Source organism: Mytilus edulis, chromosome 6 (genome assembly GCF_963676685.1).
Source record: "Mytilus edulis chromosome 6, xbMytEdul2.2, whole genome shotgun sequence".
Classification (NCBI taxonomy): Eukaryota; Metazoa; Mollusca; class Bivalvia; order Mytilida; family Mytilidae; genus Mytilus; species Mytilus edulis.
In genome coordinates, this window is record NC_092349.1 from 13,594,947 (window position 1) to 13,615,893 (window position 20,947).

Sequence of the window (20,947 nt, forward strand, 5' to 3'; positions counted from 1 at the left end):
GGTGTTCACTGAATATATTTAGAGTAGTCCTTGCGCACTCAAATGATACGTATATGCGGTGTCTTAATCGTCATGTTGCAATACATATGTTTACCAAAGTACACTCAGCTGTACTTTCTGTTTCTCTATTGTTTAAGTTGAGCGTCTGTCTAAAGGGGACAACATGTAGGATAAAATTTAATTAACAAAAAGTTCACTCAATGCTTTACCCAATATATAAGCATCTAACAGTCCATACCTGCAGTATTGATGGCCTCATTACTGTCCAATATTTACCAGAATGAACTATCATAAGCTTATATCCCTTACATTATTGAAAAGTATGCAACTATCATACAAGTTAGAGGTTTAACACGTTTAAACTCACCATGTGTTACATAAGGTAATGACTGTACCGAGTCAGCAATTAACAGCTGTTTAACATTCGTTTCATATTCGGAGCTTTCAAATTTGTTATTTGATAAAGGATTCTCCGTGTAAAATTTTAGTTTTTGTATATTTCTTTTTTTTTAGTAGATGATTACGTGTTTGTATATGACTAAAAAGGTACATACAAAAGCCAAATGGTTACAAGTTGCCATTGCCTGAGATAATTGTTCCCTGGTTTCTACATACAATCTTTAACCATTTAAATATCACACTATCAAGTGTGCTAAGACAAATAGATGTAGAGGATTCTAACCAAGTTCAGAGTTATATAACCGAAGATGACACAACGGTCAACTGTATCTCAGGGGATCTTAACTCAGTTCTTTAATGGTTTCGAAACGGATAATTTGTAGCAAATTATGTCAATACAAAAGCACCGACTACTTTGCTTATGATAACCTTGGGTATTAATACACTACACGCGATACTAAATGCTATGAAAAATTACACTGAATGAACGAACATAGATTAAGAAAAGCATATTTTAACAAGTGAACTCCATGATATTTTACAAAATAAGTTATGAAAAAAAAACCTACCTTGTATCAAGACAACTATCATCTTTAATTCAATTAAACAGGAAGTAAGATATTCATTATGTCTAAAAATATAACATCAGTTTAAAAATCCGGTTATTGGTTAACCGTAGCGTTTTTTAATGTGTAGGTTTTAAATGTGTAGGTTTTGTTTTAGCTGTAACAATAAGTTTTTGTAAGTTTAAACTGATATTTATTTTATTGCTGATTGAGTGCCGTAAATAGTTATCAAAGGAATCAGGATTATAACAAACTCACACAACTTCTTCCCTTTTCCAAGAAATAAAAATGTTCAACAAAAAAACATTTCCTCATTTATTTTTTTCATTTCGCTCTGGGTATTGTGTTATATGCGGTCTAATTGCTTTACATAAGAGCTTTTCACACTACAAAAGAATTAAGATAGATAATATTCAATACGTAGCAATGAATTTTGCGGGTAAAATTAATCTAGATACTGCATATATTTACAGTAAGATTTTCACTTAATAAGTTCAATATTATTGACTATTTAGGTTGTACGATTTAAGAGCGTAATAATATAACAGAGCGATGTGACGGAAACAGTTTGAAATGCATGGGATGAAGTTTTAGGGTCTTACACGGACTGAAACGATTATTTTACCATATAGATAGAATTTAAAGGATTAAGTGTGGAATTGACTTATTTCCATCGTTCAGTTTTTATTTTTTGTTATATGTTTTTCTTTATTTTCTTCAGATAAGAAAATCAATTTTAACTGATGTTTATTTTGTTTTCTCATGTTATACTCTAACAACACATTCCCAAGTTGCCTGACGGCTAGATGACTTCAAGAATGTTAATCCCATCATATTTTATGTGTATCATACGTCATGAGTCCGTAGTTTATTAGTTGTTTTGAGGTAATGTCTGTTAAAAAAGTTTTTGGTAAATTGCTACTTTATGATACCGTCGATCTGTTGTGTTAAGTCCTTTTTATCTGACTTTGTTATTAAGGAGTCGATCGAATGAGATAAGCCCCTTTTTACTGATTTTTATAATTTGATCTTCTGCTGTATGTATTTTGCTGTTACCCTACTGTCAAATAAACTCATCATTGATACCAGAATTTAAATTGTGTACGTCACAATTTTGTTACACATACGAAAGACTCGGCAGGGACGCTCAAATCTACATAGTTAAGGGGAGGGTTCCAACATGTTTAATCCTGCAATATTATATATGAACATCTCCAAAGTCTGTAACCTGTACTTCAGTGTTTGTGGTTTGTTTGTATCTGTTGGTATATTATTTCATCAATTGTTTCATTAGGATTTTGATAAGAGAATTATCAAATATTAGTAACTTCACAATTTGATAAAAACTGTACACATAAAACATTTTGATTTAAAAAAGAAATGTATACACTACCAACAATTTGACTAGCGTTTACATGTACATTAAATGCCGCTATAAAAACAGTACTTTTAGGAAACATTACTAATCAGTACATTAAATGCCGCTATATAAACAGTACTTTTAGGAAACATTACTAATCAGTACATTAAATGCCGCTATATAAACAGTACTTTTAGGAAACATCACTATTCAGTACATTAATTTTTATATCATTTTCAGTAATGTTGGAAAAAGTTGATTACAGTACTGAAAATTACAGTATATTACAGTACTGAAAATTTCAGCCATTTTTCTGTACTGAAAATTTCAGCCATTTTTCAGTACTGAAAATTTCAGTCATTTTTTAGTACTGAAAATTTCAGTCATTTTTCAGTACTGAAAATTTCAGTCATTTTTCAGTACTGAAAATTTCAGTCATTTTTCAGTACTGAAAATTTCAGTCATTTTTCAGTACTGAAAATTTAAGTAATTTTACAGTACTGAAAATTCCATCATTTTTAAGTACAGAAAGTTGTAGTCAAATTCAAGACCTAATAAAAAAAACTCGGTTATGCTATCACAAGGGGCCCTATCACAAATATCATAAGCCCCAAGGGTGAGTTGGGAATAGAAATATGCTCACTTGGTCCTATTCCGACCGGCAGTAAAAAGCTTGTTAAAGTGGGGCGTCCGTCTGGCTGTGAAAGATGTATCAAGTTTGCAGCTACTTCCTGTCAGAATGCATATATCGAGGTTTAATCCAATGCCTCAAGTAAAGAGAGTGACAAGATCTCTGGATGTAAAGAACCCTTGCAACAACTCTTCTTGTTGCATGGCAAAATTTCTGTCCCTTTCTTATATACCTTTATTTTCCAGTGGAAGTCGAAATTCCCCCTGATCATCATTGGGATGGGCCTCTATTATTACAAGACCTACTAGTACCTGTTGTATTTATTGTTAACTTGTTCTCAAGAACCATCGTGAAATATTTGCCACTGGACATAAAGCAATCAACAATCAATAAAAATTAATCATCAACAAATATCATAAGTTGGTTTGGGATAAAAACAAGAATTTTATTTTAAAACTCCATGGCTATATGTATTCTTTCATTTCAACACATTAATACATTAAAGAGGATTCTTTTGATGAACTTTATGACCACATTCTTTATGTGCCTGTTTCAAGCCACGACTTCTCATTTTTGATTGTCGTTATTTGTTGTATGTCATAATTGGTGTTAATCAATGTTTTTGGCGTAAACCAGTGCGGGGTTTTTTTCCTGACGATTAGTTTCGCTAGTTACCAAGATGACTTTTACAGCTTTCCATGCGCAATGATGTTTTCATTGTTGATTTGTGTGAAAGGCGGAAAAGGAGCTGTCATAAAAACAGTCAAATTCAATCACATTAGCAACAAATACAAAACTATCAGACAGGGGTCACCAATACAGTTTTTTCAATATTAAGCAGTCAGCACCATACAAGAAGTTCTGAATAGCTCCGAGAAAAAAATAGATGTCATCTAGATGTAAAGCACAATGTCAGAATATCGTTCATCAAACTAAATGTATAACTACACAAAGACATATCTATAACATGACTTTGTCCGACTTGGGACAGAGGTGCATATAAATATGGCGGGTTAAACCGATTTTGTCGACGTCTGACGTTGAACATTATGGTTATTTATATATTATCCTTGTTCTGTTGTTGTTAGTTGGGAGGCATACCACATCTCCTTGTTTTATTAATAGAACTAAATATGTAGATTATATATATGCAGTCGTCTATATTAAGACTGTTGCTCTTTCATACTTTCTTGTAGCACTTGAAATGCAATGACGTCTTTAATATAGTTCACGTTTCTCCTATAGATAGAAAAGATTCTTTTGATACCATGAAAGTTTGTTATCAGTAATAATTTAAAAGTAATTCAAAAGAATAAGCACAAGCTTCAAGATATTTTTATAACATTAACCTTGGATCAAGTCAGGAACCTGTAGTCTAGTGGTTGTGGTTGGTTCATTTCGGTCATATTTATTGTTTGTAAATTGTTTTGTTATACATGTACATTAGGCAGTTAATATTCTGAATTGTTTCATATTCATATTTCACATGTTGAAACCTTTTATAGCGACTTTTACTCACTCTATGAAGGTCGTACAGTCGATTGCAATTGCGTATATCTACCTAAAACTTTGGTGAATTATTATAGTTGTATCATTGAAAATTATAACAACTTTCTTATTTTTACCAACACTGATATTTTCTATTCAACGGCAAGAAAATAGAACTTTGCTTCGTATTGTTCTTTGTGTGGTTTTAATATAGCATAAAAATTTTGACAGCAGTAGATTTTGAAGAAAAACTGGACTAATGTTTAGGGTAGTAAGGCAGAATCCAATTAAAATACATAGTTCTAAATATGAAAAGAAATGTTAGTTAAATCTCCACAAAACAGTAACACTTCTACAAAAGATATTTCAGTCTATTACTAATTGGAGTCTTATTCGGTTTTCTTCATCTTTTACGTTACAAGTAAAAGAGTGTTCAATTGCAAAAAAATGCTTTTTTTGTCCTTGACCTAAAGCACTTTCAAATTCACGGTTAGTGTAAAAGATCTAAACTACAGACAAATCTACTACCTATGAACCCAAAGTGAATCGATCTATCATATGATTTTTTTAATTGGAAATGAACACGAATCGAGTCTTCACAAGAATTTAACAGTAACTGAACATATTGTAGATAATATTATAGAAAGTAAATATGCCTTTTTTTTTGTCGTGAGCATGTTTTATACAACCTTTCTTTATTTCTTTCTTGTTGTTCAAATTTCTTGGTCCTCAACAATTAAAGTCAGTCCTGTAAGCTCTAACCAACAATGTATCAGACAAATACAACTTATAAGATGCAACAAGAATGCTCAAGCTGAAACGTTTCGCCTGCTTTTATATTCACGAATTATTTTATGCTGATAGACCAAGTTAAGAGTTTTAGTACAGGTGTCACATACATCACACATTGTCAAAGATCCATGAAAATGAAGTCAATGTGAGATAACCCAATTTAAGTCAGAAAGACATGTATAGCTGACAATCATTATACACACGTAATGTAGTTTTTCTATTGCTTATCTCATACAAGAAACAGCCAAAACAATGAAAATTACATATTGACCAATGAACCATGAAAAATAAAGTCAAGGTGACTCGTCAGATGACCCCTGTTAGACAAGACATTTAAATCATAAAATCAGTTCATACACTATATCTAGTTTTATATACTAGTATTGCTAAAAGAAATAGACAAAAAAAAACTAAATTTAACATTGACTAATGACCTGTGCAAATTATACAAATAATAGTTCACAAGACACATAGAAAACTAATGACTTAGCAACACGAATCCCACCATGGGTTTGATCTCGGGTGCTCCTGAAGGGTATGCTGATCCTGTTCCACATATAAATATAGCACCCATCCTGTTGCTCATGTTATTACAAACCCGGTAAATAGTCCAATTCGGTAGTTCACTAAGGTAAGTGAGAAATTAACATAATAAAAATAGAAATTTGTTTTCAAGCAGTTGCTTGACAATGAAAATGAGGTCAAGGTCAACAGACATAATACAGACTTTCGTTATACATGTATAAGCCACAAGGTATGAAGCCTCCAGTTAAAGTCAATTACCATATAAAATATCAAGCTCAATACAAATTGCTAACGCCGTAGGATTGTTATCTATATCTTTCGCATGTCACAGGCACGACAATAAAGCAAGAAGACAAGCAAAGTCATGTACATCGATGACTTACATCCTGGATTTTAGTTGTATTTGTTGATCAACTTTGAAACAAATTACTCAGGGAAAAGGGTCTTACTTGCAAAAGACAGAACAAAAGATTTTTTTCTAATCCATTTATCAACTTAATATTCTAAAAATAATTTATTCAAACGCCTGTACCAAGGTAGGAACCATCTCGTTGCTTGTCTCATGTCAAAAAAAACATAAAAAAATCTTTGTTGATTTAGTTTTCATTCACAATGCAGAGCATGCTACATGTATCAAGTGTCGATGGTATGTTTCCCTTTTGATTTTTGTTTGGTGTTTTTTATCGATTGATTGCTGTCGGATACGAATGCGGTTTTTTTGGGGGGAGGGGGACAGGGACCCATTCCTTTATATGGAGCTACATGGATGGTGAAAGCATAAACTTTCTACATGTCCCACAAAATGGAAAGGACTATTTCAATATTTTGTACTTAAATGTTTCATTTAAAACTATTTTTTCTCTTTTGAGATATTATCTGTAATGTTCATACAATAATTTTAATTTAAATTGTATATTATTATGAACGAGCTTCTGGTTTGGAAAATATACACTCATGGCAAGTTATTACATGTTCTATCGGTCTCTTTAAACATACACCACTGTATGTCTCTTACAGTTTTGTTTAAATGTTCTTCCCTGCACATTATTACTTATTTGTATGTTATATTCTTGTAGGATGTTTATTCAATGATAAAATCCTGTTTAATAAACCGTATTAGACTCTTGGAATTCTTTATTCTGTTGCTGAAATCTAAAAAAAAAAATCAGGGTACAATTTTCTTAAATAATCATCAAATACTACAGTAACCTTACCAATCAGGGTTATAATTAAGGAATTTTAAGATGAGTCCATATATTTAGCATTTCTGACATGTGCAATGGTGAGATTAAGGATTTTTTGTGATTTATAATTTATCATTGCCGTCTCCATGATAAACTAGAACAAGATAAAAAAAATAAAAATAATAACATTAACGGTACCAATTTTTCTGCACCAGATGCGCATTTCAACAACACTTGTCTCTTCAGTGATGCTTGTGGCCAAAATATTTAAAATCCAAAGCGTATATAAAAAAATGAAGAGCTATAATAAGTTAACTCTTAAAATTAGATCTATGAATATTGTTTAGTTAATGCTATAACATTGTTTTAATTATCCATAGTTCATGGATGGAGTATGATACATGCACATATATTATTTCTAAATTCTATATTTTACTGATAAATATACTCACTTTTATAGTCAACATCACACTTTTACACTAACAGCAGCAACTACAGGTGAGACACAGAGTTCTGTGGATCCATTTAGAAAATGTTCAGTCTATGTATCCCTATGAAGATTTCTTGTTCCCTAGTTTGGTAAAATAATTAAGCTCATTAGTATGCAGAGGAAAACAGTTTTTACAATTTTAGATAAGTGAACGGACAATGATAACGGATTAAAATTTATGAATATTGCAAAGTAGGCTAAAACAAATATGACAACCAATTCTTTTGAATGGATTTTTTAAAACTTTACTATAGGCTGATAAGACTTGAAAGAAACATATTCTTTCCCAACATGCACAGAGCATGAGGAAAATTAACTCTCTGCAACTTAAAATTCAGGAACTAAATTGTGTACAAATTAAAATAAACAGCTGCGCCATGAGCGCATGATACGCCTGTCGTCTTGTGTGATAGTTTAATGCAATAATCATAAATAATTTTTGAGAAAGTTTTAAGCAATAACCATATATTGTTTTTGAGATACAGAGGGACAAATGAACCCCAAAAAAACTAAATATCACTACAATAAAATTTTGAATCAAAACCAAAAAGAATACAGATCTTAAGATTAATGTTTCAAAGAAGTATGTAAAGTTTTAAGCAATAATCATAAATTGATTTTGAGATACGGCGTGACATGCATGTAAAAATGCCCTTCCCTTTTTTACAAAATACTAAATAACTGAAAAACGAAATTTTAAATCATCACCAAAAAATATACAGATCTTAAGATTAATATAACAAAAAAGTGTGTAAAGTTTTAAGCAATAATCATAAATCGTTTTTGAGATACGGCGCGACATGTAAAAATCCCCTCCCCCTTTTTTACAAAATACTCAATAACTCAAAAATGAAATTTTGAATCATCACCAAAAAGTAAACAGATCTTAAAATTAATATAACTAAGAAGTGTGTAAAGTTTTAAGCAATAATCAAAAATTGTTTTTGATATACAGTGCGACATGTGAAAAAAACCACACCCCTATTTTAGTTACAAAGTGCCGTAACTCAAAAAGTTTTAATCTTATTTTGACCAAAAAGTATACAGATCATATGACTATGATAAGAAACAACTACAATAAGTTTCGTGAAATTTGGATAAGTCGTTTTCAAGTTACGGCGCGACATGTTTACGCCGGACAGACGGACGGACACCGGACATTTGTATAACATAATACGTCCCGTCAAAATTTTGACGGGCGTATAAAAAAGTAAAAATGAAGCTTTGCTGTAGTAAAATATAAACTTGCGAAGCAACAGATCGAAATGATTATATCTATTCGTCAACTCCCCCCCCCCTCCCCCCCAAAAAAAAAACCCATCAAATTATTGTCCCCTTAAAACAAAATAACCCTTACCATGGCAACCATAAAATAACCATTGTAGTACAGTTACAGATTGCATAACAATATACCCGGAGATAAATTATTAAGTGACACAGTTTTGATGGCAACATCCAGTGGCGGATCCAGTAATTTTTATAAGTGGGGGCCCGCTGACTGCCTAAGAGGGGCCTCGCTCCACTCAAGCTTCGGTGATTTCCTTTATAAGCAAGCAGGTTTTTTTCCCAAAAAGGGGGGCTGGACCCCCCCCCCCCCTCCTTAATCCGCCTCTGACATCATTTCGGCAATTCGCAAGAGATTCACTTTTTATCGAGTATCGAGTTGCGAGTTAAGAAAGTCGAGATGCGAGTATCGAGTTGTGAGTAACGAAAGTCGAGTTGAGAGTTACAAAAGTCGAGTTGCGAGTTACAAAAGTCTTGTTGCGAGTTTTAAAAGTTGAGTTGCGAGTTATAATAATAATAATAATAATAATAACTCATTAGGATTAAACCAAATTTCAATAAGGCTCTCTACATACAATATCAACTACATAAATAAATAATTTACTAATATACAAATGTAAACAATAGATCTAAATAAACAAACTATAACTACAACAACAACCAGGTGCTCTGCAGGGCACATCTTTATACCACCGCAGTGGTCCAACCCTGAACGGTTGGAGCAAATTTGGTCACAATATTCAAGCTTGATACTGTCTGAATTTGGATTGTGATCGAATTTTTGTCATAATAAAGGTTTTTGTCACAAAATAAATGTGGCCAGAGATCTAACAAATCTACTGTACAATACTGTGCAATTGAAGGCTTCTTCTTGAAATTTTTCAAAATTTGAATTTCGAAAAATTTAGAAAAAAGGGGATCTCTTAAAAAATTAAACCCCCCCTAAAAAAAAAACTTATTGAAACCCCCTTTTTAAGCGATAACCCTTCAACTCAATCCCATCATTTCCCTTGTAGTATGGAACCTTGTTTTACAATTTCAGAGAGATTCATTCACCTAAACAATTTTTGTTTGGAGACTAGAAACATGCTTCTTTTTTGCCCTTTTTTGGCCCCACTAATTCCTACATATTTGGGCAATTATTCCAAAACTTAATCCTAGCCTCCCCTTTGTTATGTGAAACATTGTGGTACAATTTTAGAGAGGTCAATACAATAACACACAATTTATTGTCTTGTAACTAGAAAAATGCTTGCTTTTGATCACGTTTTGGCCCTTTATTCCTAAACTTTTGACCCATAACCCCGTAAACGAATCCAAACCTTCTACTTGTGGTTTTAAACATTGTGGTACAATTTCAGAGCAAATGAAATACTTATACACAAGTTAGTATCCTTAAACTAGAAAAATCCTTGTTTTGGTCTTCTTATTCCAAAACGGTTGGACAACCATCCCCAAAATCGATCCTAACCTTCCTTTTGTGGTATTGACCCTTCTGGAAAAAAATCATTAAGATCAATTTTTTAAACTAAAGAAACTATCCGGAAACCAATTGGGCTTCGGACGACGCAGACGACAACGACATCATACCATTATACGATCCAAAAAAATGTTTGAGGTCGTATAAAAAACACCTATTATAGTATAATACATTGAGGCTTAACTCATACATTTGACACTTAAAAACATATAATGACTTGTAAGAGTATTTGAAAGTAGATATACTTTTTTATTTTTTATTTCACTGGATAATGAATTCCACGCTTTTGGGCCACTTAAAGAACCAGATGCTGCGCAGGGCGCAGCTTTATACGAAAACAAAAGCTCCCCAAATCAATCCCAACCTTCCTTTTGTCGTCATAAACCTTATGTGCAAATTTCATAGATTTCTATTTTCTTATAATAAAGATATTGTGCAAAACCTTAGAAAAATGCTTGTTTTGGACCGTTTTTGGCCCCTAATTCCTAACCTGTTGGGACCAAAACTCTCAAAATCAATCCATACCTAATTTTTGTGGTCATAAACCTTATGTTAAAATCTAATAGAATTCTGTTTACTGAAAGTTCTTGTTCGAAAACCAAGTAAAATGCTATTTTGGGCCCTTTTTGTCCCTAATTCCTAAACTGTTGGGACCAGAACTACTCCCAAAATCAATCCCAACCTTCCGTTTATGGTCATAAACCTAGTGTTTAAATTTCACAGGTTTCTATTTACTTATACTTAAGTTAAAGTGCGAAAACGCCAAATGTTTTCGGACGACGACGACGACGCCAACGTCAAACCAATATACGACCGAGACCACAGTTGTCTGTTCTTCTTCGCTTCGCTTCGTTGTTAACGAATATAGTCCCTAGTGTTTACTCGTTTAAACTAATATGATATGTTACTTGTAATTTTTCTTTTGATTTAAAGTACCTAATACAATACCAAAGAGCTTCCAAAACTTAAAATTACTGGAATGTATTACAGCTTTGTGTTTATTAACTTAATTCTCTGGTTGACGATCTTTTTTGTGACCGGTAACAGAGTAGTGAGTAAAATCACAAAAATACTGAACTTAAGGTGGTACCTAACACTACAGGGAGTGTTAATTTTTAATTTAACGTTTTAATTACGTTGTGTTGTTAAAGGAATATCAAGCTTCTCAATGATCATAATCAGTGTTTGTCAAACTGCTATACAACCAGTGTATTTTTTCTGATAAAATGGTTGGTTCAAAACTTTTGAAATTTTTATATTTCTGTTTAAGGGTCAGAGTAAATACTTTGTCAAATTTTTATGAAAATTAAACGAGCCGAATTAATTTTAGTGAAAGTGTTGGGTACCACCTTAAGGTCGTGATAACGTCGCTGTGAGATCGTAGCGCAATCTCTCCGAATAGAAACACGCTTTCGCTACGCTCTCGCAACGATTGTACAGCGACATTTGCGATCTTACTACGATCTTAGTGCGCTTTCACTACGCTTCTACCACGACCTAATTTCGCCACGACCGCACCACGATTGTTTTGAACATGTCCAAAGTTGGCCACGCTCTTCACGATCTTGAAGATCTCACCTCAACCGTGGTACGACCTTACTGCGACCTACAGGATCATCAAAATTTGCATTTTTTCTATAGATCGTAGTGCGATCGTGGCTTAGTGGGACTGGGGTATAAGAGAAAACTCAATTCGGAACATCCATAATCACATGGCTAAATCAAATAACAAAACGCATAAAAAAAGGATAGACAAGAATTATCAATTTCCTAATTTGGTGTTTGTATGATCTATAAATTATATAAGTTTCTCACTGAATGTATGTATATATACAAAGAGGGTAACCAAAGATTTTGCGACGATGCAAATATTAAACTTTATAGTATAAATAAATATCTTTAACCAACGAATTCAAATAGCAAAAGCTATGCAATTAACAAATGTATACTTATATAAGCTTCATGTAAATTATTTAACAATGAAATACATTAATTATGAAATTTTAAGTTTTACCAAGGGCGCTAATAATTAATTAATAACACTGTCTACCACACAGCATTTCGGGACACTCCCTCTGGTATCTTTCCTCCTCCTTTTATAGCTGACTATGCGGGGGCTTTTTCTAATTATTGAGCATTATGATGACCTAAAGTTGCTAATGTTTGTGTCATATAGTCACAGAGTCATCCTCATCGCTTCCCTCAATCTTTATTCTATCACCAATAGTTTCAACACCTAGTCTGATCAAGTCTTGATCAGTAAGGTGCTGAAAAGTGTCATCTTCTATCCTATCATCTTTAAACTTTTTAATTTAAAAGATTTGCAGCTAAAGTTCTGCAAGAGCACGTTGTATAGCAGACGACATGTTGACAGTATGAAAATAAATCTGAAAAAATTATACATGTTTTCGGTTATTTTTGGAAGTCTACCACCACCACATAATGAAAAAAGCACTGATAGTAATTGATTTACCACCTAGTATAATATGTTTTTAACCAAACATAAATCATTTTGACCACTGATCATAAAGTTGTTTGAACTGAACATAATATTTATTTTACATAATATTTATTTCACTCAACATAATGATAACAGTACTGATAATAAAGTGCTGCGCTTTAGTGCATGATACGCCCGTTGCTCTTTTAACTTGTTTTTGAAAGTGTTAGTTATTGTCCCAAAATTGGAAACCCCCCCTTTTTTAAGCATAAAAATTCATAACACGGAAATATAAAATCTTAAGTTTATAAAAATTGAAAGGGAGCTTACATCAATAGATATTAACAATTCACCAAAGTTTCATGGACATTGGTGAAAGCCTTTTTGAGTTATTGTCCAAAGTGTTAAAAATCCCCCTTTTTATGAATAAAGCCCCATAAATCCAAAACTTAAAATCTGAAATTTATAAAAATTTAAAGGGAGCTTACATCAATAGATATAAACAATTCACCAAAGTTTCATGGACATTGATGAAAGCGTTTTTGAGTTATTGTCCGAAGTGTGGACGACGGACCCCCTTTTTTTTTATCAAAAACTTAAAATCTGAAATCAAAAAAAAAACGAGAGGGAGCTTACGTCAATAGATATAAACAATTCACTTAAGTTTCATGGAAATTGGTGAAAGCGTTTTCTAGTTATTGTCCGAAGTGTGGACGACGGACGGACAGACGGACGGACAGACGGACGGACAACGGTATACCATAATACGTCCCGTTTAAAGACGACGGGCGTATAAAAAGTGTGTTTGACCACTGAATATTTCGGTTTCTGTAATCAACATAATGAGAAATCTACATAATACAATAATATGTTGACGGATGATATTTTCAAAAGTAAAATTTTAGTATATTGATTAAAGTGCTGAATATAATACCAGATCTGTACAATATAATGATTATTCTACTGATCATTATGATGTTATTGCTCAACAAAATTGTTTTACTACTGTACCATGTGAACATAATAAAAAGGGCACTCATAATCGAGAAAAAAACGCTGAAAATAATTAAATGTTCACAGCATATACTAAATATGAACAACGGAAGACAGCTATCACAAATAGATTCTGGGTGTATCTGTGACTGGGAAATGTGTTGGTCTGGAACCACACACACACAATAAACAGTACGGACTCTGACTCTGGGACTAGCTCCTGTAACAAAAGACGACTCTGGTTACCGCGATGTATAATTTAATAAGTTCATAAAATTGAGAATGGAAATGGGGAATGTGTCAAAGAGACAACAACCCGACCAAATAAAAAACAACAGCAGAAGGTCACCAACAGGTCTTCAATGTAGCGAGAAATTCCCGCACCCGGAGGCGTCCTTCAGCTGGCCCCTAAACAAATATATACTAGTTCAGTGATAATGAACGCCATACTAATTTCCAAATTGTACACAAGAAACTAATATAAAAATAATACAAGACTAACAAAGGCCAGAGGCTCCTGACTTGGGACAGGCGCAAAAATGCGGCGGGGTTAAACATGTTTGTGAGATCTCAACCCTCCCCCTATACCTCTAACCAATGTTGAAAAATAAACGCATAACAATACGCACATTAAAATTCAGTTCAAGAGAAGTCCGAGTCTGATGTCAGAAGATGTTATCAGCATGGAATACAATTGTACAGAGTTGGGACTGCTCAGTGTAATACTAAATCCAATCTGCCACATCAAAATAACAATATATTTTATATAACAAACCAAAACTACTTGTACTTGACAAATATTTCTCTAAATGAGTGAGAATATACAAATAAGGGATAACAGAAAAATTAACACATACAGGAAGATAATAATTAACAATTATAGAACATACAGACTTATTTATGGGATTAAAGCCTTGGCTTGTCAAATAAGAATAATCTGAGACTACTATAAAATGTGTTATAGTAGTCTCAGGAATAATAGATCATTTTGAAGTAAAATGTCGCCATTTAAAAAAAAAAAAATTAAAACATGAAATTACAAAAAAATGTATATTAGCTTAATCTTCTAAACTTGACTTAAATCTTGCACAATAAAAATATCAAAATCCCTAGTAAAATATTGCAAATATAGCAAAATCACTGGTTTTACAAAATCTTTAACAAAATGTCCAAAAAGTATCAAAATCATTTTTTTTCCATTTTTTCTCTGTGACACAGATATGGCGTCCCATGTTCCTTGTCTGTCCTATTATATTCATATATGGTATTTGAAATGAAAATAAGCACAAAACCAGTCATTTTAACAATTAAGATCCTATCAAGGAACCCTTTTAAGGTGACTATATCAGAGATAAAAACAAAATGTATACAATAGATATAAAAAAAGAAGATGTGGTATGATTGCCAAATAGACAACTCTCCACAAGAGACCAAAATGACAGAAATTACCAACAATAGGTCATCGCACGGCCGTCAACAATGAGCAAAATCTATACCGCATAGTCAGCTATAAAACTTAAAAGGCCCCGAAATAACAATGTAAAACGAGAAAACTAACGGCTTATTCATGTACAAAAAATGAACGAAAAACAAATTGAACACATAAACAAACAACCACTGAATAAGTATACAAGACAAAAAGAAAAGAAAAGGACAGTACAAAATATGTTAAGAATCTAATCTACAATAAAAATGAAAATAATCCTCGTACAAAATAAATATTTATATATAAAAAAAAAAGGTGACTAGAGGGTAATTAGCATATTTCGAATTTTACTTATTACGTTTTTGACCAGCAATTTAAAAAAAATAGTTAATACATATTTGAACAATAAAACAAAGAATTTTTCATCATAGGATCGGGATATTGTAACTTGATAAAGGAATTCAAATGTAAAATGGTAGTAGCTAACCACGGATCCAAGAAAAGACACGTATTATATATGCCAATAAACACGATATTAAAATAAGAAGATGTGGTATAATTTCCAATGAGATTTTTGTTTACTACAAGCTATAACTACTGGAAGAAAAAGCTCAAGTAAAATTAAATTTTATCAAGGATTGGAGAGGCCTTGTTATCTGAAAGACAGAGAAAACAACATGATTTTTTTTATATCGGGAACTTTTCAATAATCCCAACTATAGAATCCGACAAATTAACGAAAAAGTTTGTTTTTTAAGTGAGAACAACATTTTATCAAACCATATTTATATCTTCAATATAAAAATAAGGAGATGTGATAGGATTTTCAAAGTTAAAAAAATAAATGGATTTAAGCAATTATAGTCGGCAATAACAGGTTCCGACATGAAAAATAAGAATTTATACACAAACTGACGGCCTAATTCATAATAAAACAATTTACGAAAAACATATATGACATACACGAAGAAACGGGCACAGGACGATTGCGCTTTTTTACCTGTAAAACGATAGGACATTTGCGCTTCAAATACTATGGACATTTGAGCTTTTAATTTTGATTCACCTGTATTAATTTGATCGGACATTTGCGCTTTTTACCTATAGTCGACTAGCTGTAATCTTCATGAGAAGTAACCATTACGTAAATAAATTTAACTTAAATTTGCTATTAGTTAGTTCACATTTACACAGTCTTGAACATGGAGTTTAAAGTTATAGAGACTAATAAAGGAAAAAATGTATGATGGATTTTTATATTGTTTCGACAAAACCCTAAACATTGAACTACGGGCTTTTGACTTAAAACAGGTACATACAGAATTTGGCGGGGGTTAAAAATGTCTGTGTGCGCTCATTTCTAAAAAAGACAACCTATCACAACACAAGACCAAACTATAAAAAAAATCAGTTGAATGATCGGATCATCATTTAATACTATTAATAACGATATCAGATCAGGTGCGGGATCCAAACCACGGAACACCCTGAAATTCCACAAAATAAAAAAAAATCGAAAAACTTGAATGGGGTTTCAATCACCAACACTCCCTCTCCCCTCAACTTTTTAGTGTGTAATTTAGGTATAAAAAATTGATAACAATACAAAAAATTACTAACTGATATTAAATTGTAACAGAAAAAGGAGAGAAAATCATTCCAGACATGTGTTGCAGCATTGGATTACAGTAGTTTTAATAAATATTTATATGACAGAAGTATCATGGAAAACATAAACTAAATCATGAATGTGGCAGAAGAGATAGTACACGGTTTATGTTCTTCTCATAGATATTGTTCAGGAAGGCTCAGAGTGATTGTACAGTAATCTTGCAAGCGATTGTACAGTCAATAAAAATATCCGACATGGAGAAAATGAATATATTTGGATTTCTACTGGAACAATGACTTCAAAACTTTCAGACAGGTACGACTATATATCAGAAAAGGTACATGTGGAAATTCAGGTACAATGTAGCAAACATTGATTTTTCGATGTTTTTTTATACATTTTTGATCGCTGTTGTGAGACAAATTTGATCGTTTCACATGGAGCTCCATCATTCTAAGGAAAACGTTTGGATGCACATAGCTTTCATATTATTTTATTGGTTCTTTATAAGAATATTTTAGCTACCAAAACTTGAAGCAGAAACGTTACATATCTATATATAGTAACATAAAGATTTCATCAAATTTTCATCAAGCAACTTGTTTTTTTGCAAATGTCGGGGCCCCTTTTGACAGTCTCCTGAATGACCAAATTATTCTAAAACCGTACAGTTCCGTTTCCACACTATGGTACTGGTCTCTTCGAATAGAATCACGCTTTCACTACGCTCTCGCTATAATGATACAGCGACCTTTGCGATCTTACCACGACCTTAGTGCGAACTCACTAATACCTGATTCCACCACGATTGCTTCGAACATGTTCAAAGTTGTATACGCTCATCACGAACTTGAAGACCTCACCACGACTGTGATACGACCTTACTGTGATCTTCAAGATTGCACTACGATCGTCAACATTTGCATTTTTTCACAGATCGTAGTATGACCGCGGAATTAAGCTTTATTAGTTCAATAGAGCCACATGAGCTTAACAAAAAATGTTACTACCCTTAGCCCCATATGTTTACCACGGTAACAGGACTCAATTTGGCAAAAAAAGAGGGAAGTGTAGAGTTTATAAATTAGCCAAATTATGTTTTATAAAAAGAAATAATATAGATATTCAGACATTTAAAACTTTTTTCAGTTTAAAAAAAAAAAAAAAATAGTGTTCAAAAGTAAACTTTCGTTAAAAAAATATGGATTATTTGAAGAAGAAAAAATAAAATTGCACACATTTAAAGAACATTTTATATATGAAACATTCTTTACAAATAATATAACATAAAACAGATTATGTTTATCTGTTTATCTTTTAATACAAAAAAGTTATGTATTCCTGTCGACAGGAAAATATGTCCACAAATCAGAATTTTGAGCGTCCGTCGTCGTTAACTTATAAACATTTTTTTTCCTCTGAAACTACTGGGCCAAATTTAACCGAACTTAGCCACAACCATGATTGGGGTATCTAGTTTAAAAATTGTGTCCGGTGACCCGCCAAACTAACCAAACTAACCAAGATGGCCTCCATGGCTAAAAATAGAACATAGGGGTTAAATGTATATTTTGGCTTATCATTCTGAAACCAAACCATTTAGAGCAAATCTGAAGAGGGGTAGAATTGTTAACTAGGTCAAGATCTATCTGCCCTGAAATTTTCAGATGAATCGGACAATGGGTTGTTGGGTTACTGTCTCTGAATTCGTAATTTTAAGGAAATTTTGTTCGTTTTCTGTTATTATCTTGAAAATTATTATAGATAGAGATCAACTGTAAACAGCCATTATGTTCACCAAAGTAAGATCTACAAAACAATCAACATGATTGAAATGGTAAGTTGATCCCTTAAGGAGTTGTTGCACTTAATAGTCATTTTTTTTAACAATTTTTCGTAAATTTTTTACAAAAATCTTCTCCTCTGAAACTACTGGACCAAATTCAACTAAACTGAGCCAAAATCATTATTTAAGTATATATCTTTATATATCTGCTCTAAAATTTTCATATGAATTGTACAACTGGTTGGTTGGTTGCTGTCCCCCAATTGGTAATTTTTAAAGAAATTTAGCCGTTTTTGGTTATTATCTTGAATGCTATCATATATAGAGATAAACTGCAAATAGCATTAATGTTCAGCAAATTAAGATCTACATATAAGTCAACATGACCGAAATGGTCAATTGACCCCTTTATGAGTTATTGCCCTTTATAGTCAATTTTTAACAATTTTCATTAATTTGGTAAATTTGGGTAAGTTTTTACAAAATGTGTTCCTCTGTAACTAAAGGGCCAAGTTCATTACAGATAGAGAAAATTGTAAGTAGCAAGAATGATGAGTAAAGTATGATCTACGAACAGATCACAATCACCAAAAAACAATTTTGTCATGAATCTATCGTTTTCCTTTGTTTAATACACTCATAAACCAAGGTTCGCAACACAGGTTTTAAGAGCCTCTAGTTACATGTATCCCTCATTGAAATTTGATGTCGTCCCTTAGGCCATTAGTTTATTTCGTCTTAATTGTTTCACATTTTTTTTGTCGTGGCCTTTTATAACTGATATACAGTATAGGCATTTGTCATTTTTTGTCAAAGGCCGCACGGTTGGTTATAATTGATAAGTTTAACACTACTTCATTGATCTCCAGTTGATAGTTGCCAAATTGCCAGTCATACCACATCTCCTTACTTGTTATGATATTGTATACATTTTTCGTACATGACTTTAAATTTCGCGTCCTGTCTAAACTATTATATATGAAATATTAGTCGCTTGACGTTAAAAGCAAACAACTAACAATCAATCAATTTAAACTCGTGTGTAATAAGTAGAAAATCAATTAATTTTTGGGGTTAAAAGGGGGAGGTGGCAGGAGGTCTTTGAATATAAATATGGTGGCCTGGTAAGAGCTGGAATCAATAGGCATGCTTAGCGACAAGTTAAGACTTTAAAATTATTAAAAAAAATCCGCAAAAAATCGTGCTGCCCCATTCCCATCCTTAGAATAACAAAAGGTCGTACCCTTACTGTTATTGTCCGTGTGTTTTATTATTTATCCAGCTAGTTGTCCATATAGTGTCCTTCTAAGGAGGCAACTGTTTAATATTCTGGGGGGGGGGGGGGGGGGGGGGGCTTGATAATCACAAAAATAAATGGTTTGTTCTGTGGTAGTTTCAAATTCATAACCTGACCTACAATGCATTGAAAATAAACTCTGCAGGTCTATTCAAACGTATTAGATGGCAACAGTTTCTTCATAAAATTCATTTTTTCCCAAAAAAAGTCGTGAAGCACTTCCGAAAAGTTCATATAATAAGATTATTAATATTATTTAAAATATACTTGAAATGTCTGAAAAAGGGTTTCATTTAACTTGAGCTATATTGTGTCAGATACACATACCTCACTTTTATTACAGGGCAGTAACTACATTGATGCAAATTTAATGCTTACGTTATAATGTTATATATACTCAAAATTGGAATAAAAAAGAAGTATCAATTTAGATATTTCTCATCAGACTCGTTATTTTTCCTTAAATCTTTTATTTATTTATTTATTTACAAGTTTGATCGTTTATATCAATATACAATGTTATGTCCATTGTTTTATGCAATGAAGGTCTACATATAATAGTAATGCTGCAGCTGATTTAATAAGTTTATGTAAATAAATCGAAAAAAAACACTTCGGTTTCTTTATAGTTCAATCTGAATAAAATTTGGATCTATTATAATTTTTCATTCATATAGTTTTGGACATAATATTCAATTTCATGATGCTTGATGTATAGGGAAAACGGAAGTATTACATTTTCCCAGCATTAGGTTGGCCTTTTGTGTACCCAAGACAGGGCGAAGGAAGTCAACTTAAGAACGCTGTGATTGGATGTATTAAAGGGTACAAGTTATTATTTTATTTATCTATTAATAACTGCAGTGTGTATATTTACAATATAAATTTTAGAACCTATTGAAATATTTTCTAGTGAATTATTCGAAAATGTTGCATAATTAGTAAAGGTTGAATCAAGTGCATTTGGTTACTATGCAATTATTCTAAAAATAGTAAAATCACGTGAAGGCCGCGTGGAGTCTGCATGCACAAAGCGTGATAGATATTGTTCGGAACCAAATTGCGTTCTGAAATTCTCTTGACTTTTTATTACTTTAACGTATTCCCAATCATTTATTTATTTAGTATATTGATATATAATAAAGCCTGACGAAAGTTCATTCTGTTGTTTCGGGATTGTTCTTAAATACTCGG